Genomic DNA, 25,985 nt, shown 5'->3' on the forward strand with positions numbered 1-25,985 from the left:
CTTCAATAAGAATCCATTTTCAAAAAAGAAAAAGGCATCCGGGTATGTTGCTTACTAAAATGTGCATCAGCTATGCTTTTAAGAACAGAGAGAGAGAGATAGAATAACATGGATTGCTTGCCAAGCCAGGCATCAAAAGATTACACCTTGAAAGCTTGACAGAGCTGGGTAAGAAGCCACTGAGTTTTTAAATGATATCATTAGCAAAATGGTAGTATATATTTATGTATACCTTCGCTGCATGCAAATACACTCCAGTTGAGGGCACACAACATAGGAAGACAGACAATGGGACTGGACAAGGGAAAAGGGAAAAAATTTACAATTCACAGTGATTCTTGATGACATTCCTGGGAAAGATTGAAGGTGCTTATTGTATAAATAGTGCATTTAATTTATAGTAATGACTGGCCTTGATTTGCATTGCATTCAAGGTTCAATTAGAAGACATTTGAACATTATTCTGTGAAACTTTCTTTTAAGATCTCGTTAGAATCTTACAAAGATTTCTGTTATTTGTGTAGTTCTGGCGAGATTTAGCTCCAGTAAAGTTTAGAGTAGTTTCAGCCATCCTCAATGGACTTGCATGCATGTCTTCGTTTTTGGAAATGTTTTAGTGCATGCATATTTTCTATTAATTATTATGGCAAGCCAACAAAATTGTGATGATTTGGCTAATGATTGTTTCTATTATATTTATGTTTTTACATATTCTATTGACTAAATGAGTGCTGTCGCCAGGCGTCAGCATGTGGAGAATATGTGACACCATCTGTGACATACACAGGAATTGAGAAGGGCAATATTAGTGACTAAGAGGTTACATCTCGGGAGGATAGCTCTGGGGCAACGCGCTCGTCTTGAAAGCAAGACGATGTCGAGCAACACAGGTTTGATCCCCGGTCCGCGCTTAGAAACCACTGGGTATTAAGCTTGTTATAAATAACCCATTACATTACATCCGATGGTAGGTGCCTGAGTCCAAACCATCTTGCCTTTTTTCCATGGATTGTGGAGGTGGATAAGAGGCTGAGGGGAGAGCAGTTAATTTATAAGGTGACCTTTTGTGGTCGTCGTTTCTGGATTAGATGCAGGTTACTGTGTAGAGAAAGCTAACAGTGAGTTTAGGGAGTAACATATTTTATTGTAGATAATTATAGTAATTATTTTAGAGAAGTTGTTTTCTGAAGTCGGCAAAATTATATTTTTTCATGAATGGGGCAAGGGGCGGTCAATATCAGAAGAGTGGCATCTCTGTCAAACCATCCTACAGTATGGGAAAATGTTCCTTCATTTATAGACAGAAGGGCATTTGTGTCGGCATTGTGAAATATTAATAGATAGAGAACGCTTGTTTTTTGAAGACGTTAGTCTATTGTAGTTTGAGAAGAATAATGCCATATGCTCCCGATCACTGATGACTACCTTATTTGGTTTTGGTGCATATGGTCACGCTAGCGCCACTTACATGGCAAAGCAGTGTTAACACAAGAAAGAAGCATGGGTGCTCAGCAGCAGGATATCTGGATGACAGGGTAACTCGAAATATTCAGCCATGCTTTTGATGAATCAGAAAATGTTATTTGTTGTGCCGCTGTCCATTTAAACCAATGAGTGCGTGTTTTACAATGATTCTCCCAATCAGAAGTCTTGTTGGAAAGTACATGCTTTCATCCTTTACTGGCATAGTGACCCTTCCTTTAACTGCTCACTCCCCATCTGTGTGTGTCGACTCCCACCCATCTAGGGTTGCCAGTTTGAGCTATTTCCTGCACAATTGGGTTCTCAAAAATCATTTCTGCGATAGTATGTGGGTTGGGGTTTTGGGCTACTTTGGGCTACTGTGCACAGCAGTGTATTTGTGAATAAATTGTTGGTATCAAGAGGTGGAAATGTAAAACAATTAGTAAATTCAAACTGTGCATGTTTACTCCAAAGTCCCGGGCGCATTTTCTTTCTAAGTTTAGAATCCGCTCAGAATAGCAAGCACTGCTCATTTACAGAGTATTATAGCTCTGCAGCCAGCACCTTAACAGCCTCGCAAACACATTTCATTTGTTAACAGCAGTGGTGCCTTTGTAACGCGTGATAGAACATTTCCAAATGAAATATCAGGAAACAGCAGCAGTTTAATTAATCTTTCTTAGTGCGCTCCCAGCTCTTAAGTTATCTTAAAAATCGGTGCCCACTTCAAAATAAGCTAAAGTGAGTAGCAGAATAAAGCCCCCTTTTAAAGATGTTTTTTATAGCCATATCTATTAGCTTGACATGCAAAAAAAAGAGCTTTATTATAATGTCATGTTAGTGTAAGGCCTAACTTGCCCTATAACTAATGTGTGTGTTTCTATAGCCTAAAGAAAACTAAGGAAAGTCTGAGTCTGTAAGTCCAAATCAAAGTTCTGACTGTGTCCCGAAGCATATGATTGCCCTTACATCTATAAATAAACAAAGTGTGTGATTTCCCTTAACCAAAATATTGTAAAAAATAAAGTCTTAGCTGCTCTCAGCTTAGGTTCTTCTTCGGCCTTATACTTCATGCTTAATATAGCTCGAATAGCTGTTGGTCTAACCAATGTTCTGCCAACTCTTGAGGTTCCCTTCTCCAAGTTTAACTTAGCACATTTCACATAAAGGGGGTCTTGAGGTTCCCTTCCCCAAGACAGCATTTCTCAGTTCTATACATTTTCAGGATTCCCTTCCCCAAGACTGCACTGTAGTACTCGATTGACTTGCCACAAAGTCTCAGGCTTCTCACCATCGAGGGTGCCCTGGTCTTGGCGCAGTTATCAGACCACATGGTCCACACATCACAGGTCACGCAACCAGGAGCCCTATGCTTCTCCTTGACTTGATTTGCACTGTAGGTGAACTTCACAGTGGAGAACTCCCATGTATAGACACAGTTGTCAGACCACACAATCCACCCATCACAGGTGGCACACACATAAGTTCCTCCCCTTTTGCCTCTCTTGTTACACTCTTGTACATTAGTCTTTTGCAAGTCTCCTCACATTGGTTTGTTAACCTCTTTGCTTTAGTTCTGGTTGTAATACTGTATTCACTCAGTCTGACACTCCTTGTCAGTTTATCTGCCAATGTTCGTTCAGTGTTTAATATGCTGGTGTTTAATATGCCTTGGATTTACTTCAAACAATGCTTTCTCTCGTGCTCTTTATTTAATATTTCATATTTTCGTTCACACAGTTTTTCTCAACCAGTTCTGTATTAAAGCCTGTGTAATTGCTTCAAACAGTATTGTACATATAGTTCGGTATTCAACATTAAACAATTGCATTGAAGTAGTGCTTTTCATTCCGTTTGGTATCCAAGATTGAATAATTGCATTCAAACAGTGCCTTTCGTTATATTCAATCTTTTTGTTTAGTTCAGTATTCAAAATCGAGTAATTATCTTCAAGCAGTGCTTTTTATTCAGTTAAGTATTCAAGATTGAGTAATTCTATTAAATTCTGCTGAATTGAATGCAATTCAACTTCTACTTGCTTGCGGTTCCCTGGGAACGCTCCGGTGCCTCCGAGTCCTCTGACCCTCACCATCTCTTCCCACTCCACACTAGCAGTTCCTGCTGCTCGCTCTTACCTCCTGGCCAACCGGGATGCATACTGCTCTCACTTATCCGCCTCACCGGGCACTTCTCTGCACACACCGGCCACCACAGCGGCATGCGGTTAGCAGCCGTTCTGCTTTTCAATAGTGTGACAGCTCATGCACTCCTCTTTCTCTGCAGGATAGTGGCAAGTCTCTCAACCTCTGGATCTCCTGCCACCAAGGCTGCTCTCTCTCCCTGCACCAAGGCAGCCCTCTCTCCCTGCACTGAGGCAGCTCTCTCTCCCTGCACCGAGGCAGCTCTCTCTCCCTGCACCGAGGAAGCTCTCTCTCCATGCACCCAGGCAGCTGTCTCTCCCAGCAACTGGCAGCTCTCTCTCTGTACCAATGGCAGCACTCTCTCTCCCTCAACCCGGGCAGCTTTCTATGTTTGCACTGATTTGGGCTCACCGTTTATACACCTGATCCTTGTTAATAGGTCTCAGCTGTATGTTGTCAATTGGTATTGCCTGACCATAACAACTGCAATTATTGAGACATGCCTGACCTTCAGTAATAGATGTCTGCACACTCCTCTTCTTCGTCCCAGTACTATAGTGGTGTTTACATGGGATGTGTGTGTTAGTCCTAGTCTCTTCTTCCTCATCTCAGTACTATAGTGGTGTTTCCCATAGGAAGTGTGTGTTACTCCTAGTAGGGGTCAGATAGGTCAGTGTTAGGAAAGGGGAGATACCATGTTTCGTCCTCAAGTACTCTCTCCCCAAACCCCAAGGGCCTTCCTCCAAGGTGATCCTCCCTCGCTTCTCCACCCCCAAGGTCGGTTTGCAAAAGCGATGGCCCTTCCCTGGCCACCTGAACAGATAATCCCTGGTGGAGTAGATGTGAGAATACCCTCAGGTTTCTCACAATGTTCAAATATTGTTGACCTCATACATAACAAGGAGCAGGAAATGTGTGGCCAAGAATCTTTGTAAGTAATTTGGTGTATAATACACCTTCTTTCAATGTGTGTCAGAAAGTGGTGAAAGTACAGCAGCGTTGAATAGATGATGTTTCAGGATTTCATTATTTTGCAGTCTAGGACTCATAGTTTTTCATTCAGAAAAGTGAAAAATTAATCTACAATGATATTCTTTTAGCTTAACATGTTCTTCAAGGATTTACATGTTGTCAGGTTGTGCAGTTAGTGTATTGTGCAAGCAATCTCTCCCATACATCATTTTTGTATTCCTTGAAATCCAAAACGTAAATATTTGTACCAAATGAAGCTTGGAAGATGAGTTTCAAGTGCTTTAATTGCAGAGTGGGTTAAAAGCCCTGCTTCACTGTTCAGCCAAAGTGCAGAATCCGGGGCAAAATGTATTCTCACTCTGACGTAACTGCACACATTAGAGTCCTTATAAATGACATTCTCACTATATTAAAAGCTTGCCCTAACAATGTGCCAGAGTTATTGATTGTATTGACCAAATGGTGCATCATCAGGTTCTACTGTTAGTGGCCCCCAATGCTTTCACCTCGAATTGCATTGGTCCTCCCTCGGTCCCATATCACTTGATTTGACAAGCAGATACATAGTCCCACCAGGCAGTCAGTGCACCAGATATTTGTCTGTAGTGGAGGAACTGCAGCAGTACTCTCTCCATCTGTGCAATCTCTCTCTCTCTCCCTATCTCTCTCTATCTCTCTCGCTCTCTCTCTCCCTCCCTGTCCCCACTGTCTCTCTCTCTCTCTCTCTCCCTGCGCCGTCACTCACTCTCTCCTTGCACTTTTACACTCTCTAACCTTGCAATGCCACCCTCCCACAACTTGCGCTGTCCCTCCCTCTCTCTTTCTTCCTTCCTTCTCACTCTTACTCTGCTGTTTCCCACCCTGGCACCCTTCAAGATATCCCCTCTTGCACCCTCATTCCTTCTTCTCAAACTCTTACTTTTGCATGCAGCCCTTACTTTTTCTCTCATACTTCCACACACACACATGCTTTTTCTCTTACCCTTCCACTTTCACCTGTTCGCCCTCATATTTCCTCTTACTCATAATCAATGCCACCCATTCTCAGTGGCTTACTCCCTTTCTCTATTCCCTGTCTCATTCTCTTACACACCTGCCTCCCTTCTCGCACCCTCCCTTAAAACCTTGCACTCACCTCCTTCCACACTGGTGCCTATAAATGCAAAATGCCAGCCAAAAAACGATGTAGAGGTCGTCCTTACGTTGGCTTCATTATTGAAAAAAAAATAAACTCTTTAGGTTTCCCTGGGATGGAAAAGAAATCCATTTCTGACAGTATATTTGCAATTAGTGTATCATATTATGATGTTACCTCAAAGAATAAAATGTATGTATTATTGCTAACGATATATTGAAATCCGCTAAGGTTAAATCTTGACTCCCTCTGAGATACTTTGGGAGATATCCTGGATGAATGGCAAAGGACTATGAATTCGGATAACATTTTAATTTTTGGTGATTTTAATTCCTATTGCCCAGATTTGGTGGATGAAGAGGAGGGCGCTGCTTCCATGAGAAATTAGTGGGGACCGCGTGCAATGGTCTAAAAGGGCATGGGCCTTCAGAAAGATAAATGGAAATGTGGCAGGTGACATTCACAGTCAATCGACATGGAGGCATGGGGCATCGTTCGACCATTGATTATATTTATTCTTCTTTAACCTTGTGGCCAGTTATATTGTCATTGAAGGTAGAACTGTCTGAATTGAGTGACCATGCTGGTCTCATTCTGACATGTATTTTTCCAGGGAAACAACGAGGAAACAAATGTAGGTCTGTCAGTTGCAATTAAATAATCAAGGAAATTGATTTGTTTTGTCACCCAGTGTTATAAGGAGTTTTAATGATACAGTAATATTCTTAATAGAAAATATCAGTGGCAATTGTGCTACGTTGGAATATATAATGGTTGACAACTACTGTAGAATAGCCTGCCAGGCTTATGATCAATCGATGTTAGGAAGGAATTCTTCTAAAAGAATTCATTTTGTTAAAAAACATGTATATAATGAAACTCTAGTGGCAAGGAAAAAAAGAGTACAAGCGCAGTATTAGGTTGTTACATAAGGAGTGTTGCTATGATCTGGCTCTGATGTCATAAGATGTTAAAACACTTCAATATTGCAACTGGGTGAACAGTTATACACAGGCTTTCTTTTTATATCAATGATAATAGGAATTCTTGAAATATATTCATTGCTTGTCCAGTGACTCAAGTAGTGACATGACCAATGTGATACAGGCATGCCAGTGGATTGACCACTTCAAAAAGAAATTTGCAGTAATGTCAAAAATGGAATTTCAATTTAATGTTAAGAATCTACAGTCATGGAGTGGTACATTTACCAAGTTGTATATTGAAAGGAAAATGATTAAATGTAAATGTTCCTGATCTATGGGCCCTGATGGCCTCCTTAATTTAGTACTAAAGGTGAATGCTGGTTTGTGAGCTGCTAGTTTGAGTGGTTTATTTGAGAACATTAGAAGTGATGGCCTCATTCCAAATACATTTAGGCATAGCTATATTATGCCGATCTTTAAGAAAGCTGACAAGAGTAATCCAGGGACCTATTCGCCTATAGCCCTACAAGACTCAGCAGCAGAACTATTTGCATCAGTTCTATTGGACGCATTGAATGTGTTGGGCCTCATTATGAGGTCGGCGGTAAGGTGTTAACTGCGCCGGTAAGGATGCTGGTGTCGTTAACCCCTTACTGCCGCATTACGAGGTCCCTTAGAGGGAGCCGCTAAAGGACCAGGGAGCTAACAGGTTGTTTGCTCCCTCCCCATTCCCATTGATCCCTATTGGGGCTCGAATAGGAATGGGGAAGGGTAAATTGAATGAGGAATTACCGGGTCTTCCAAGGTTGGAATGGCCCAGTAATTCCTCATTCAAGGACCCCGGACCCGAGTTTGGAGGCAGCCATGCGGCAAATAGCGGCATGGCTGCCTCCAAACTCGTAGTGACCCCCATTGTCTTTAAAGGACAGACCACTTTATACCGCTTGTATAGATCTATCGCTCGCATTTGATCTGATTTATCGAAACCACTTATGGAAGAAATTGTGGTCATGGGGATAGATGAAGGCTTACTGAAGTTAATAATGAGCCTCTATCAAGGTACTACTATAAGCATTAGGTTGGATGTGAGCAGAGGGCTTACTAAATCTATACCAACATATAGAGGACTAAAGCAGGACTTTGTCCTGGCTCCTGCACTTTTTAATTCATAAGTGGCTGATATACCATGCAAATGGTGAAACATAAATACCTTTCCTCCTAAATTAGGTCAGCTGTTCATTCCTAGCCTGTTATTTGCAGATGATACTATGCAATTCGATCAGACCCAAATTGGACTACCATTAGAAACTACAACACTAGACATGACGAGTGCTAATAAACTGGAGATTAATGCAGCAAAATCAGCAATCTTAATAACTTAAGTTAGGAGAACATCAAGTGAGTGATTTTCATGAATTGTAGGAGGGGTTCAAATTGGACGGCAAACACAGCTAACCTATTTGGAGTTCAATATCCAAGAAAAGCCTAGTAGAAAAAAGAAGAGCCAAAGAATAAAAAATAAGTTGGTTCCACTACTGACACAGATGAGGAAAATGTAAATATTGTGCTTACACTTTGGTTTCCTTTCAAAAGTACTACTTTGGAAAGTTATGCCTACTGTGATATATGTGCTAAAATTATTAACTTTACCAAAAGTAGATGTACTCGATATGTTAGAGGGAGCCTCCTGGAAGAGATTATTGGGCTTACCCAAATAAATTCCTCAGGCTCTAATACACCATGAACTGGGACTCCAGCCTTGAAGTTCTCAATTAAACAGGAATAAGTTAAGTATATTCTATAAGGTTTTAGACCCGGTCAGCGACTCCTTATACACAGATATGAATAAAATATACTGTGAAAGCACTTTTAAAGTTATTATCAAGTTTGCACAGGAATGTGAAATTTTACTTGAACTCGATAGTAATATTAACAACTTTGTTTAAAATCCAAATAAGATTCTGGAAAACCTGAAAATACACACCTGATGTCAGCAGTGTCACAATTTGTATCATTAGAAATTGTATTCAGAATATGTAACGTTTTGGAAACCTCGTCATCAATTGCCAAAATACTTGACTTGTTATACAAACAAGCATTTATGGTATATCTAAATGAGGTCCGGATTCAACTTTTTAGGCACACTGGAAGGATGGGGGCCCATCTGTGGCCTGGAGCCTAAAAATCAAATCTGTAGGTTGTGTAAAAATCCTAAACATTGTGAAACTTTGAAGCATCTTGGTTTCAATTGTGAGGCTATAAAAATATGTAGGAGAATGTGGTTAGGAAGATTTGTGTATGATTCTAGCAGGGTTATAAGTGAGAACCTCTGGTCTAAATTAATGGAGAGGTTTAACAGATCGTTGCACTTATTAGGTGTCTAAAAACTATACATGCACCTTTAAATGAAGGTTTTTAAATGAAATTGAAAGATTTTGATAAATTGAAAGAATGATATTTATTGCTAAGGATGAATAATTTGCAAATTGTTAAGTGTATTTATTATGTGATGAGATGTGATGAGATGTTTTAATTTTGAGAAAGGTTTCTAAGTATAAGTTTAAAGTATAACACAATAAAAAATGCAAAATGCATAGAACAGCAGTAAACAGCAAAACAAATGGCTTCTTGTTTCTAAAAGCCACCTGTTGTGACAGTTGCAAAGCAGAGTTTCTGAGGCCACGGAAGAGGGAACTGCACTAGTCTATTTCTTTACAGATAAAGGAGCGATAAAGCGGCAGTTTTGCTGTTGTAGAAATGTTTGTGTTTTACATTTAAATTGTAGGCTCACATTAGGGTGACATGACTCATTTCATGTCCCCAATTCTGGGCAGGAAAACAGACTGTGATTTCTGAAAATTCAAAATGAATTTAAAGAATTAAAGTCCAATTCAAACGAAGGTGGTCTCCAGCTTTATCTTTATGCAAAGGAAATCACTACAATGTTGTAGGTACACAAACAATGTGTCATCATGAAATTCTCTCTGCCCTCATGAATCTGAGTAATTCACACACAAGCCCCCATTATCTTTATGAAGCCTAGAAATGTATTATACTCTATAAGATACTAGACATTCTGAACACATGAACTCCTTAACTTCACAAAAGCATTTCAATGTTGTGCATCACATTGTGGTTTCAATATGTCAAAATACAGTCTTAATTTTCCTCAATGATACCCACCATTTATAGATCAAAATGCTGTCTCTACATTAAATGTGGTGCAGGGGTTTCATTAATGTGTGTGTTTGTGCAGCTTTCTCTGAATATGTGTACATACCTTTCCTCAATTTCTTATTCATTTGCCTTCCCATATGTAAGTTTTGAGTTGGAAATGTTATTTTCTGTAATCAAAGGTACCATGTTAATGCATGCTTCCCTTTCACATTACACGTAGGTCTACCAGTGCTCCGCCAGTTCATTTTCTGGATAAGGGATAACATTGTTGTTGAACATTTTGTTGATTTTCTGTGACTAGAAAAGTTCCCTGTGCTAATTTCTGTTCCACAAACATTTAATTTATGACTAGGCTCCCATGGGCAGTGTGTTTGCATGATATCACATCAGGCAGTAGTATTTCATGATCATATGAGGTCTGCATGAGCCTATGCTGGCAGGATCCACAGATTGTATTTTGAATCGCGCCTAATTTTACAAAAGCACTTTGCATTTAATTAGCATGAAATGCTGTCAATTTGAAACTGTACTTGTCAACAATAACAATGCAAAGTGCTTTAAGGAAATTACATCTCACCTTGACCTCCATTTAAATGGGGGACACAGGGCACCGCATTTGACACTGTACCTGTATCTTTGTAATATTAGCATCCCCCTTTGGCTCCATACCCTTTGATTTCCAGGATTTTACCATGGATACACTACAGGGACAATATGGAGTTATCTGAGGGTTCTACTTATGCTTTAAATGTGGCTTCTCATTTTTGGGGAATCAGCTTGGACCCTTGATCTGGAGTTAGTGCATTTCCAGCTGGCTGTGTGGAACCCAGTCTGCAACATGGCTTTCTCCTCACTTCCTTGAAGGGCTCCTTTCTCCAATCTACCTGGAAAGCAGTTTCGAATTGGTCTGAGCTCCCCAGACATATCCTTCCAGTTAAATCCAAAAATATTCTTCTATATCCTTACAATTCCAAACGCAAGCTACTTTATAATCATCTACTCCTCCCCTTATCTTGTGAATAAGATGTGGCTTCCACCAGTCTCATGAAATAGAAGGGAGGGGGGATAATCACTCATTAAGTTATGGATATTCACATCCTTTTAATGGTGTAACTGTGGATGTGAATGTGTGAGGTTAATAAAATAAAGGCCATAATATTCTGTAGAGATGAATGCACACTTCAAGATGTGGAATGTCCCTGCAGAGATAATGATTTGCCCTACTTTTTACATTTTGTCCTCATTATGCGCCAGGTGAATTGTAAATAAGGTGCATGATATATTGTTTACCTACAAACTACAATTTGGTAGGACCTTACTTGTTGGAGATAGATATGTTTAAATGAGCATATGTTTTATTTAAAACATCACACCTAAACGTTACTTTCAGTTTGACAACATCTATAATTTAAAGAAATACTGAGTTTGGCCAACAGAGATCACTGTTGGTGCATCACCTATACACTCATTTGTTATTTACAATACAGAATAAACAATAATATGCAGAAATAAAAGTAGTAAAACCCATACGAATGAAAGAAAATACATCCATTATTCTGAGAACATTCATCATTCAATGATAAGGCTCCTTCAGTGAAGGGATATACAGCATAGGCAGCTTGTTTGTCTGGCACAGAATACAAGTATTATTTTGGATTGACTACTGTTCTACAGTTACTCTTTCTTATCTGCAGGATTACCTGTACACTCTTCTTCATGATATTACTACATGTCCAGGCTAGTTTATTTTGCTTTTCACAGATATCAGATAAGCTGCCTCATGACTTTTGCTAAATGGATTTTATGATTGGCCTTAAGTGACAGCTCACTTTGTACTTTACACTTTAGTGCATATCGCAATCTTTATGGGGCAAAACTAGTTCAAACATGATGAATCACGGCCTTGCTGTGGCCCCATATATTGTGGTATGGGTGGGGTTTTGTAGTGAGGTGAATCCTAGCTCAACTCCAGCTTCACGTTCAAGTATGTCCCATTTCAAATTGAATAAGCCATGTTTTCAAAGTTAAATGAACTGTGTGGCAAAATATAATGGAACTTCAAATAATGTCTCTTTTCTACATTAATCTTCACATCATTTTACTCAAACACAATATACATCAAAATACAATATTTGAAGATGAATGTAAGGTTATTCTAATGCCCAATGGCTTTTTTCCTTCTATACGATTGGGACCCAGGAACATTACACTTGTGATGAAATTCTAGAATTGTTCATCTGAGTTCCAATATCTGAATCAATGGTCCTGAGGCTGGTTAAATTCCTTTGGATGTGCAAAACACACTCTTTTCACGTGTGCATTTTTCTGCATGTTGCCACATACTTTTCATACAATACTTGAGATAGTGAATATGTTAATGAGCAGCTTGCTGGCTCATGAATCAATGGCATGTTGTGCAAAAATTGGCATGTGTGTTTTTAAAGTGTGAAACCGGGCATTTGTGTACTTTTACATGTAGATTGAAAGTTCCAATTTAAACAGGTACAGTTCTCTGCAAGTTCTTAGCATTGACAAGCCAGCCTCTGGATTACTAGAAATGCTTTCAGTTTGTTTTGTGGGTGCGCATACAGTCATTGGTACATTGCATTTCACAGGATCACCTTTTTTCATCATGGCAGCAAGTAAGAGCAATCCAACAGGAAGCACACTTTTGTGTATGGTGCCTCTCTCGCTGTTTCAAAAAATCTTTCTATTGTCAGTTCACTTTCATAAAACTATCTATGCTTATAGCATTTTCTTCTATATTGTTGCATGTGCTGAAGGGTTCTATGTTCATTCATCGACAGTGTTTTTTTCGATGGGTTTTTTGCCAAATTCTTTTTTGAAAAAATGAATCGAATTCTTTTTAATTTTTATCATTTTTATTGTTTAAGGTACTAATGATAATACATATGTTAGCAAGTTACAGACTTTGAGAGCATCTTATAACAATAAAAAATGAACGGAGATTGAGAATATTAACAAACAAGAACTTGATCAATACCAAAAACATTAATTTAACAAATTGGATTATTGTACATATTTCAACGAGCATAGTAGATGGCAGTAATATAAATTGAACTTAAATTATTGTAACAAGTCTGCAGAGAATAGCTTAACGAGAATAAGAATGGAAATTTGGAGAGACATACTGGTAGGCAGACAGAAGACATACAAGAGACTGATGGGAGAAGGGTAAAGGGGGAAGATGGGTATAATGTGTTATTTGATCAAACTGTTATTACCACTGCAATCATAATATAATACATGCATCCCAGTGAAAATATAATCATCTAGCTAATAAATTAAACATGAGTATATTGGTTCAGGAGCCAGGAGCAGTTGGATTGAAACAATTGAGATAGCGGATGAAAAAAATACCATTTAGCATTATATTTAGGAATTGTATTATGATTATCAGCCATACACAGTTCCATTTTATGAATATGACAAATAGAGTTCCACCATCCTCTGGTAGACAGAGATCGGAAGTCTTTCCAGTTAGCTGTGATACATTTCAAGGCTATGCAGAGGAATAAATCATATAGTCTGGTTGAGTCAGGAGAAATATATGTTGTTATGGCCAGATTTCCTAAAAAAACATTCACAGAGGATAACAGAACAGCAACAGAAAAAATAATCTTGATGAACTTCCAGATGTCTTGCCAAAATCTGAAAATATATGAACATTCAAAGAACATATGCATATATGTGGTGGGAGACATGACACATGACCACCATTTAGCGTCATGATTTGGGTTGGCCTTTGCTAGTTTAGCCAGAGTAATAAATGCTCTCTGGATGAAGAAAAAATAATGCTGGGTTATATTTGCTGAAACCGATATGTGTTTAATTTTGGAGAACAAACGGAACCATATATGATCCTCAAACATACATCCTAAATCAAATTCCCATTTCAGATGAACTGAACAAACGTCAAATGTTGAGGTGAGCATATTATACATTTGTGAGGCTCTTACATCGCAAGTCATGGTAAGCTGTAATAGTCTGAGGGTGTCTGGAGAAAAAATCTCATTGGAGAAGTGATTAAGTGCATCGAGACAGGAGTTAATTAATTTGTTGTAGTACTGAAAATCAGCTTTGGTAATGGTGAATTTGGACGAGATTTGCTGGAAGGAGAGAATGGAAGGACCACCTATAATGTGTTGGATGGGACCATCTATAATGTGTTGGATGAATATAATTCCATTTTTAATCCATGATTTACGATTAAGGACCTTGCTATTAATTACTATATTCTTGTTGTGCCATAGTAAAGGGGAAAGGTACTTATTGGGAGTTTTGGTATGGGGGAAGAGAAAGGTTTGTAGGGCTGTGACGGATGCAAGATGTTCTTGGAGGTATGTTTAAATATATATATAATCAGTGATGTTATAAGGATGAACTGATTGTTTTTCTAATGTGCACCATGTAGGAGTATCAGAAATGTCGGGATCTGTGAACCAGTGGCAAGATTGCTTTATGAGAAATGCAGAATGATATAGCTTAAAGTCTGGAAATCTAACACTGCCCAACTCCCCAAAGAAAGTTTAGTAATATTGAATATATAGATTTGAAAAAGAAAAGAGATAGTGGAACAGAAAGAAGCTGAAGGTAGTATAGTACAATAGGGTACAGCATCATTTTAATTGTTTCCAAACTCCCCCATCAAGAGAGGTAAAGGGGGGACCATTTGGATGTTAGGTCTTTAAGAGTGTCCATTAATGTCTTAGTGTTGAGCTTGACGGTATCTTGGATTGTAGGGGCAAAACGAAGACTTAGGTATTCGATGGAGCTACTGCACCATTTAAGATCAAAAATATCAATCTCATGTTTGAAGCAGTAGGGATTTAAGGGCATCATTTCTGATTTCTGTCTGTTTAATTTATATCCTGATACTTGACCAAACTGAGATAAAGCATTGAGGAGATTAGGTAGGTGAAGTTTGGGGTTTTTGATTAGAATAAGGATAGCATCAGCATACGCTGCTATTTTGGTAATTGAGGCACCTGCTTGAATCCCCGGATATTTTTGTTAGATTTTATTAATTCCAATAACGGTTCAAGTAAAAGAATATATAATAACAGTGAAAAGGGGCATCCCTGCCACGTTCCTCTGAGCAAAGGAAAAAAGGAGGATGTTTGGCCATTTAAATAGATAGAGGATTTGGGGGATGAATAAAGGAGTTTGACAAGTGATATACATTTCTTACCACATCCGTGCCAGCATAGGGTTTGGATCTGTTATGCTCACCTGGCTCCCACAGAGGTGTCAATCTGGACTGGACTGCTGCGGTCTCCACCAGTGTGACGTGTAGGGCCGAAATGACGGACTGGACTGGCCCACCTAGCTTTGTTTGCTTGGCCCGTAGGAATATTCTTCTGCAAGTGGAGAAAGGGAATTAACCACCCGTGGAGTTGAGCGTAAATCCCCCCACCCCGCTGTTCTCCCCACTGATCACCTTGGATGTTCCCTCTTATAGTCTCACCTGATGATTTGAAAACATGAGCTCTCCATCCTGCATTGAGCGCAGGGGCGCATAGATAACTAGTTGCTTCACTGGCTCGAAGGAATTGGTGAGTTCCAGGACAATATTGACTCCGATATTCCCGGCAAGACGCCGTAAGTATGTAGTTCGTAAGAGTTCAAATGCCTGACTTTCACTCTTGTCCGATTCCTTGCAGGTTGCAGCTTTACCCTACTGAAGAGTTCCTCGTGGCAACCGGTAATGTTCTGGTAAGGATTTGTATTATCCAACACAGTTTGATAAAATAATGTCCATATGTAACCTGTTGCTTTCTCCCTTATGCAGGCGCTGAGAGAAAGTATGAAGTCTCGGGGAATAATGCCTCCGGCGGTAAAATCAGGTAAGTCTTTTGTGGTGAGGAGGGTTCCCCTTGTTAGTCCCTTGTTTCACCTTGCTGTCCTTTTGTTTCCCTTTAGGGGCCGGGGTTCGGCTAGCATGCAGTGGGAGCTGCGCCGACCCGTGAAGAAGAATAGTACCCCCGGTGGTAAAATCAGGTAAGTCTATGGGGGGTATTCCTCTGTGTATTCCCTTGGCTCACCTTGCTGTTCTTGTCTTCTCCTTAGGTGCTGCAGTGCGGCGGTAACATGCAGGAGAATGCAGTGAAATGTGAAGATGATGCGAAGACCGGTGAGTTCAGCGCGACGCTGCAGCAGGCGAGGCGATGCGCATAAAATAACTTTTTTCTTCCAGCTCGAAGGCGCGATGGATCAGGAATTCAGGTAAGCATCAAAGGTATTGCTCTTGTTCTAACCTTTTCTCCTTCTTTCTCCCTTTTTCTAGGAGCTCCAAACTCGAGGCGGGCGTGGCAGATGACTAGATGCAGACTTGCAGGCACGGTGAGCGTTACGCTGCTGGATGCAGAATAACGTGAAGCGTGTGCTGCTTTTGGGAGTGGTTTAAATAGCCTCCAAAGTAGTCCCAGGTAAGTATTCCTCCCCAGCCCCACCCGAGTAATTAAATAGTCCCTAGGTAAAATAGTCCCTTCCAGGCCTTGTTTGGTTTGGAGCTCTTGCAGCATGGTCTGCATTAGGTAAGTTTGCAGCATGGTCTGCATCAGGTAAGTTTTAATCTATGAGCCTGGCGCCTATGCACCAGGACTGACCCTCCATATGAGCCTGGCACCATAGGCGCCAAGACTGCACCCAAATAGCCCCTAGCGGGGGTTGTTGGGCTTGCTTGGGGTAACTTGATGCCTGCTTCCGGGGTTGCTGGACTTGGTCTGGGTCCCCGGAGGTAGGCATCATGACAGGAACAGAAAGTTCCAATCTACAGGAAAAAAAGCTTTAATGGCATTGAGTGGCAGTCTAGCATTAGAGGATATGTTGTATCCTTTCACATAACCAGTTTGATCTGCTTTAACAAGGATTGGGAGTGAGGATTCGATTCTATTTGCTAGTATTTTTGCAAAAATGTTACTTTCAATGTTGTTGAGGTAAATGGGTCGATAGTTACTGGGGAGTGAAGGGTCTTTGTCTGGTTTAGGGCATATGATAAGTAAAGCTTCTGAGAATGAACCAGAAGATGGTTTTTGGGCTATAAAGTATGAGGATAGTGTTTTAAGTTTTGGGGTTAATACTTTAGATAAATTTATGTAGAATTTGTTGGATAGTCCATCTGGGCGGGGGGCTTTCCCATTGCCCAGGCCATGAATGGCTTTAGTAATCTCTGAGGATGTAAGATCTTTATCAAGGTGAGAAAATTCTGTTCGAGGGTATGATGTATGGCTGATACTTTTAAGAAAGGATTCAATATTATTATTAGGAATAGGACATTCTGGGATATAAAGATCAGTTTCCTGAAGCAGTCAAGTATTTCATCAGAACGATGATGAGATATGCCCTGATAATCCTTAATATGGGAAATATTAAACTTTTCCTTTTTGTTTTTTAAGTAAGAAGCAAGCATTTTGCCTGCTTTATTTGATGTTTGATTTATCTTTGTTTTATATTTAAGTATTGTTCCCGCCGCAAGTTCTGTAATTTCTTTATTAATTTTCGAAACGTAGCGTAATGACCTGCCATAGGTTAGTCAAGCTAGAGACTAAATAGTAGCATTGCTCGACGTGGATAAGTTTAGAATAAAGGTCATCTAGGCGTTTTTTCCTAAGTTTCTTGTTCCTACCGGAGATGGCCATAATGTGACCTCTTAAAGCTGCTTTGAACGCATCGCAATTGTTAACAACAGAAGTATCACAGTCTTGATTATTATTGAAATATTGTTGGATGAATGATTGAACGGATTGAGTAAACTGTGGATAATGTAGGGGGAAATTATTAAGTTTCCATCTGCTAGCAGTTTTGTTCACTTCTGTGAGGCAAAAGGATGTAATTCCAGGTGCGTGATCTGATATAATAATATTAGAGATTTTAGAATCTACGATAGATAAAGAGGGTTTTGATTGTGTAAATATAGTCCAGGCATGATAGTGTATTGTGCGGAGGTGAATGGAAGGTATAGTCTAATTGTGTAGGATGGGATAGTCTCCAAGTGTCAATTAGTCCTGTCTCAACTAGCCAATTTACAAAGGACTTATGGGTTTTATTTGATTTAAACATGCAGCTGGATTTTTGGTTCAAAAATGGGTCGAGAACCTGATTAACATCTCCACACAAAATCACATTGGTGAAGTTATTTTTGATTATCATTTGTTTGATTGAGATCCAAAAGGAGGGGTCTGGTAATGTGGGACCATGCATTTTAAGGATAGATACTGGTGTAGAATCAATTAAAAGTTTTACCCAAACCCATCTAGCATTAGTATTAGCATATTGGTCAAGAATTTTAAAGGGTTGTTTTTTACTTATTAATATGGCCACTCCATTCTTCTTGGATATTGCAGGACTGGAATAACCTCCTTTACCCAAAGGAATTTAAGCTTCATTTTCTCTTTGTTGGATAAATTAGTTTCTTGTAGACAAGCGACCAATGGCTTAAATTTGTTAAGGTGAGATATAATTTTGCATCTTGTTATGGGATTCTTACATACTTTGATGTTCCATGTAATACACTTGAAGATAATTTAATCAAAAACGTAATAATAGACATGCATCCTATGGCTGTAGTACAATAATAGAATCAGATTCATAGTAATGTGGTTTAAAACATATATACCCAAACAGTGACACAGAAGGATAGCACATACGGGATCAGGGAGGGGAGAAGGGAGTTTGATCATAAACAGGAAATTCAGGCAATGAAATACGAATGGTTTGGAGATCAAACAGGACATAGGAGAAGGAACAGGGAGGAAAGATATACCATGGATAGGTAACACCAACTGGGTCGCCAAAAGGAGAAAGAAGTGGAAGAGGGACACTGCAAGAGCATTTGCCTCAACCTGTTAAAGTGATTGGATAATGATTGCATTAAGTAAATAATAAGGTAAAAAGAAGGCAACCTACACATGTTATGAGGTCAAGATCTCAAGTAATAGATTACATTGATGCATTTGCAGGAGAGGAGGTATCCATGCCGTCACTTTTTATGGATTGAATAATGGTCCTTAGATCGGCTGGATCATCAAACACAGTTGTACGACCTTCATGTGCTACCTTAAAGGAGCATGGGTGGTATAAGCTGTAACGGATATTTAGCTGCTTGAGAGCAGGACGAAAGGATAGGAAATCTTTTCTTCTTTGAGCTGTGCTTCTGGCCACATCCTGTGAAATAAATAGCTTGCTACCATGCCAAATGAGGGATTTGCGCTCCCTGGCTGTGGATATAATAAGTTGTAGTTGAGAGTATTCCAATAGGAAAAATATGAGAGTTCTGGGTAGCCGACGAGAGGTGGTAGAAACTGTAGGTTGACCAATTCTATGAGCCCGTTGTATGTTAAATGTTGTTTCCAAAGGCAAATGTAGAATGGCTGGTAAGAATTTTTGTAGGAAAACAATGGGGTCAGTGCCTTCAGCCCTGTCTGGTAAGTCTGAGATGCATAGGTTGTTGCGCCTACTGCGATTTTCCAAGTCTTCATTGTGCCTTTGGAGGTCTTTAATGGATTTTTCTAATTGTACAACTCTAGGGGATAAATCTTCAAGAGCACCTAATCTTTTTTCCACTTCCTCCACTCTATTGTTGACACCCATCCACCTATCTTCTAATTGCTGTAGTTTAGTATTTGTAGTCGCAATAAAGGGTTTAAGTGCTCTGATTTCCTCAAGAATGGCTTCAATGGCAGGATAGGAAATGCCTAGTGGAAGTGGTGAGTCATTTTTTGGTCTTTTAAGATTCGTTGAAGAGGAGGTGGCATCTTTTGAAGAGGAGCCATTTTTTTTATTAGCTTTGTTAGTTGCCATTGTTGATCATTATTGACTGAGATTTGTTATTTGAGCGTTTAACTGAGGCAAAGATTTAAAATAGGTGTATGTCAGAACAATAGTCAGCTTGCATACAATTGTGTGAACACCTTTTTGTAATACGTTGGAGTGACCTCTTAACTTGAAAGGGTTTTCTATGACGTCTCATAGTATGCAATTATTACATCCATATTATTTATACTGTCTTACTCTTATATAAAGAGACCAAAATGGAAAGACAGAGAATAATAAGGCGCAGACTGTGGATACTTAAAAGTATGAAGAGATCATGCATGTAATTATAATAGCGTAATGGAATCCAGAAGCAATCTACCAGCACAGTATATAATAAGGAGAGGAGCAAGCAGACAAAGCTGTGGAGCTAAAAACGTTGAGATGAGAGTTATTGATATTATCTATCAAGAGGTGAAGAGGTTGAGGGTTAATAATCCATGCTGTGTAGTTAGCAGATGTAGATGGTTGGAGTGATTAATGTGGCAATTCTTTATAATATTTAGAGGAGAGAAGTATTTAGTGCTGAGACCTTTATTTGCTTATGAAAAAAACAGAAAGGAAGTGGTATTTATGCTGCTTGATGACGTAAGTCTTTGAGAATATATATTTCCTTTATTATCAGTAGTCCTTCTTTGTCATTGCTTAATATTCTGCTTTACTTATTGTCAAATCTATATTTCAGCAATATATTTCTCTTTTTCCCCTTCCACTATTACATGTTTTTGTTGTTATTTTGTTTTTATCTTTAAACTTTTTTTCCTTAAACTTTTTCTTCTCTCCTCTTCTTTCTTCCCCCTCCTCCTTATCCTCTCACCTTTTTCTCTGTGTCTCTCTCTTATTTGTGCTCCTGTAGATCTCCTTTCTTTTGTGATGAAGTTAACTGCTATTTATTTTTATTTTTATTTTTTCGCCACAGGTGGCGTAGTCTAAGGAATAGTGCCTGTAATGCAAGGCACAAGCCGGCGCATCACTTTAAACGCAATGCCGTACTTTTCCACATGAGGGGCGGCGCGTTTCAGATTTATTCACGGAGCCTCTCGTCGGACGCGACGCGGCTCTTAGGAAAGCTCTTCACGAAGCCGGACTGCTGCAGAAACTCCACAATCCCTTGTGGACCAGCAACGCAGCAAGGAACATTCATAAAAAGGTAAGTTTATGCAAAAAAAAGAATTAATGCAATGTTGACGTTTTTGTGAGGCGGAGTGGCTCTCTTAAGCGGCCATCTTCCCCGGCGCTCGGCCACGCCCCCAATGAATAGAATTGTATGTTTTTATTTTTGGGGGTTCCATGCAACGCCTCTCCCCTATTAATTTTACACTATTGCCAACCCCTCTGACCCCTTTTATATCCTTACCCACAGCCCCCTATATTTTTCAATGTTTTTTTAGGGAAATAATTTTCAGCACAAAAATATTTGGAAAAAACTCTAGATGAATGAACATCGTACCGTACTGAAGATGGTGAAGATTTATTCTGCAAATTTAAGCTGCAAACCCTGTGAGATAGGTGACATGAATGGTCTCATTTTGAATTGCCAGTGAAATGGACAACGTACAGTAAAACATGCAAAGACAAAAACTCTCTGTGTTATATAGCATATGGCCCATTTGGATTTGGATTTCCAGTACAGTGCAGGGTACAGAGTCTACCCACTTCAAGCAGTGAGGGTGTTAAAATGCATTTCTACGGCCATCAGATTTTGGTGGCAGAGTCCATAGGGGTCCCCAGTAATGACTGCTGGCATATTTCTACATGGTAAGCACCATTACAGATCATCGAAGTGAGCATGCACGTACTTCGGTGACCCAAATGCATTTGCCGCATGATGCAATGCAGAGAATGTCCGTTTTTCTGTGTCTTGCACTGCATCAGTCAGTGAATGGCAACATCCCCTCATAAGGATGGGCACCATGCAAATGGCCGCAGACCCAAACCTTCTTTTAGGTTGAAACGGGTCTAGCAGTTAGTTGGGTGAAACAGGATTGCCATGGACTCAGCTTGTTCTATGATTGCATCGGTTAGGATGAGTGTGGGCTCTTGGTGAACATTCTTGTTGTCATTGATATCTATCTAGCCTAAAAATAAGGAATTTGATTTGTGTGTGAATTGTATCAATATATGTGCACGAGCACACACAACTGAGAAATATGTATCCCATATGAGTGTACATCCCTCATTCCCAAAGGCTGGGGTTCCCATGTGCACTAACAGACAGCCTGTTAAAACGAGGGAAAAATGCGACTCTGACATGGGTCCTTCCTCGCCCTGTCTGCTTTTTGGACCATGTTCACCAGCGCACGCGAGCAGCATTCCAGGAGCCTATGAAACACCTGCACGTTCCAGCCCATCCTCCACTGGCTGGCAGAGTACAATGTGCCCGCCCCGTTCACGAATATGAGGCATGCGCCTTGTGCTTTGCTGTGTGCAGCCCAGACGTAGGCCTCTGTGAAGCCGCGCCAAGGTGTCTCCGAGACAGAGTCCTCTGATGACCCGGTGTTTATCGAGTTCCTTTGCATCTTCCATATACTGCACTGTAATTGCAAATGAAATATGCAAAGGAAAGCTCCATTACACTCGAGGGTTTCTGTGGCCACAAGCCATGTATTCTAGTGATGGATATGAAAACCCCAAAATATAGCGTTTCCTCATTTATTTGCTTTATCTGTTAAAATAAAAAAGAATTCTATGAAGGTAATTACTTATAATAGTCTTTCCACCTCGATTGTGAGTCAAACATTGACCTCAACGATGCTTTGAAAAGAGCACGGTTTTATGACAGGAAAGAGGAAATTGTATCTATGCTCATAAAAACACTAACATTTCCCTCAGAGCAAACTGCAAATGCCCCAAACGTGTTCCAGATAATATTATGTTAATGCACAGCTTGCTGGCTCACGAATCAAGGGCATGTTGCGCTAAAAGTTTGCAAGCCAGAATTATAAAACATGTCTTGATATGGAACGTTTACGTCTCCATGTCACATTTAAAATGCTCCACCTAACAATGCTACGCGGCACATCTCACCTGAGGCCATGTAAATCTCACTTATCCACCTGCGTCCGTCCTCTGCCTCGAGTGACTCGCTGTCTGGCATGGCTCATTTGTCAGCCTGCAGTGTGTGGCCCCAATGATTGCAAGCCTCGCTTATCCTCACAGGAATAACAGGTAGTCTGGCATGTGATGTGACACATAATAGATGCAGATAAAAGCGATCTGGCCACCTATGTCTCCAGGGGGCCTCTGATCTGAATACAAAGGGCTGTCGTGTCGCTCGGCAAACGTATCCGCAGCTATTGCCTGTGAGGGTTTGCTTTAAGCAAAGTATTTTGTATTCTACACTCGACGGGAGATATCTTAACACCTGCTGTGGCACAGTAAGGTACACACTAGTTAGCTCGCTATCAGCTATGTGCATTAAAGACTTCGTCGTTAGAACAAGAGGTTAACAAACCGAGTGCCATAATACACGATATTTCTTGACACTGCTGGAGCAGAGTTCTCTTGAAGGTATAGCCGGAGGGTTTCTAGTTTTCCTCTAGACATTTCAAAGAGCCACTCAGACTTTTTTTAAACAAAAATAATGCCTCGTTTCAGAGGTTAAAAGAAACGAACACTGAATCCAGGGAAAACAATGGTCAGCCTGGAATTCAAGAAGCAGGTTCTGAGATGCCGAAATTGTAGGTTGGGGGAGGTGAGGTCATGTTGTCTAGTATGGGGCCCTTCTGCCACGTTGTTAGCTTTACTGTGCGTGGCTCTGCAAGAAAAGTGGGGGCCAGGGTTTTTAGTGGGATAGCAGGAAAGGCAGATGCGAAACCAGTCATGTTTATGAATGTATGTTGGAAGTAGCTGGGTCCTGTGTTCCAGTAAGGATCTACGCGTCTGGTGGGGAACCTTGTGAATACACTATCTGCATAGGAGGACCAAAGATCAGAGGCCCAAAGTGTTTTCGGTAAGGTTACCCGCTAATGGAGAGGAGTGAGGAAGGACTTAAGAGGATAAGAATGGCGCATGGCTGTCGGCTCTGGGCAATGTATTTGTGTAGTGTAAAGTGGTAGATTATAGAAGGGAGCAGGTAAGATGGGGAGGAGAGAGAACTAGACCAGACAGGGGTGTGAATGCTGAGATGAGACATCGGGCGCCTTTCATGAGTGAGGGAGTATGCGCTACCTGGCAGAGTAAAAGGCACTTTGTATTTGTTTGCAGTAAAGGTTGTTTCTGTTTTAGTTGTCCGGTGTGTCAGTTGACTTTGTCAGCACATTGCATGGGGGTCTCCAGTATGATCTATGGTCTTGGTATGGCTTCCTTGTAGCGAGGATGAGGTGAATAGTTATATAGTTGGAAGTGTTCTGGACTGGTCTCTTGCTGGGGTTAGTTGAATTGCCAGGCTTTTAGCTCTTTCCTGAAAGTTAGGTGATCCTCCCTGAGGAGCTCTTTTGGATGGTGTTCCAGGGCTTGGTGCTGGGAGGGAGAACGGGGCTCCTCCCTTTCATCTTTCTCTGAAGTTTGGTATTATTACTAATGTGTCATTGCTGGAATCGCAGAGTTCTTAAAGGTATGTTTTGGGAGAATGTCCTTGTTATGGATTTCGGCCCCTGTGATGCTATGCAGGTGAGAGATGAGTGCAGTTTCGAAGTAGATCTCCTTTTTTGATTTGGAGCCAATGAAGAGTGCAGTGTTGGGGTGATGCATGCAAATGTGCTATAGCTTCAGAGTAGTCTGGCTGCCGCATTTTGGAATCTCTTTTGTTTGTTGAGTACGTATTTCAGGAGTCCAAGTTAAAGGCTGTTGGAATTAAATCGTGAAAGTACCAGTGACATTATTATCTTGTGCAGGAACATAAGATATGACTTGATGTGTCTTAAGCTGTAGAGCTGGATAAGCAACTCCTTATGATGTCTTTAACCTATGGTTCCAGTATGGGGACTTTGTCCATTAAGATGCCAAGGTTCCTCAGAGTAAAAGAGGGCACAATACAAGGGTGCATTGCGCACAGCCAGGGGATCGCTCTGAGGATAGTTGTTGCACTGAAGAACATGAGGTCTGCTTTGGCTGGGTTGACATTGTTTGTTTAAGGTCATCCAAGATCCCACAAGTTCATGGTATGCATTGAGGTCTGGTGTGTACGTTCTTGGGGCACTTGTACATTTGTAGATGATTTGACTGTTGCATGCATAGCTGAAGCTTTTGGGGCTTGTGTTGATAACGGAGAGAGTTATGTATATGTTGTACGTGTGTGTAGGATAATAGGAGTGGCTGGAACCATGAGCTAATCCTCAGGTCATTTTACAAGAACATGTTCTGTAAAGGGCCATCAGTGTTGTTTCCATTCTCTCTGTAAAGGAGACGATCCATTGTAGGGCAATTCCCTTTACTCCACTGACCTTTAGACCCTTTCGTAGGATCTCGAGACTGATGGTGTTAATTTCAGCTGAAATGTCTAGTGGGATGAGTGCACTGGGTAAGTAATTGTCTGGGTTTTTCTTCAGCATGTCCCATACCAAGCAAAGAAGGAAGTGAGCACTGTGAGAGAGGGAATGGTTTTAATGCGCAGACCCCTGCCTTAAAAATTATAATGTAGTGGAATTATGCAATTTCGGGAATATGACTGGGTCTGGGGAGGGTGATAAGATTGGAGGGGAGGTTTATATTTCTCCTATACAACGCCTCTTTTCCCTTTGCCACGCACATGCGGTACAACCATATTGTTTATTATTTTTCTTTAAATCACATCGAACTGCGTTGATAGTTTTCCTGTCGTTCCCTTTGGCTGACGGCAGTAATTGCATGTAGCATGAGAGACTGGGCATGCATGCCCTAAGAACTGTCGAGCAGAGGACTTTTTGATGTACATGGGTTTACTGGGTGAATTGCCATTTTGTGGAGTGTACCTGTTCAAGCTGATTTCAACAATGAGCCCCGCATCAAATCACATCAGGGAGTGGAGGTCCAAACACATCAGGGAGTGGGTGTCCAAAGACCCTCGACTGATTAGAATGGTACCGGAAAGCTTGCCAATTTCATCATCACAACCTGGAAGTGGATCATCACTGGGTGCCTGAGAATGGTGGAAATACAGGACGGACTCTCGCAATAATACAATATCATTCATTCATAAGATGTAAAACAGTTAAAAAAAAAACATAAAATGAGCAAAATACACAATAAAATCAAAATCACTGTCACATAAGAAATAATTAAAAAACAATTTGGGCATCCAATCTGAGAACTCTAAACTTAAAGAGAGGTTAAAAGGGCTTTCATATAAGACAGACATTTAAAAATTAAATGTTTTTTTTCTAGTTGCTAATGCTGACCTTAAAGTCAATAACGACC

General features: G+C 40.4%; 1 long non-coding RNA gene across 1 annotated transcript in view; it reads left to right on the plus strand.

Annotated features, from left to right (window-relative positions):
* Nucleotides 1-25,985, plus strand: part of LOC138569718 (uncharacterized) — a 483,349-nt gene that overhangs the window by 281,987 nt on the left and 175,377 nt on the right. Inside the window, exon 2 of the long non-coding RNA XR_011303309.1 lies at nucleotides 20,569-20,799. This is a non-coding gene — a long non-coding RNA (uncharacterized lncRNA). The remainder of the gene's footprint in view (nucleotides 1-20,568; nucleotides 20,800-25,985) is intronic.

The sequence above is a fragment of the Ambystoma mexicanum genome, chromosome 2q (genome assembly GCF_040938575.1).
Source record: "Ambystoma mexicanum isolate Mex_15411 chromosome 2q, UKY_AmexF1_1, whole genome shotgun sequence".
Classification (NCBI taxonomy): domain Eukaryota; kingdom Metazoa; phylum Chordata; class Amphibia; order Caudata; family Ambystomatidae; genus Ambystoma; species Ambystoma mexicanum.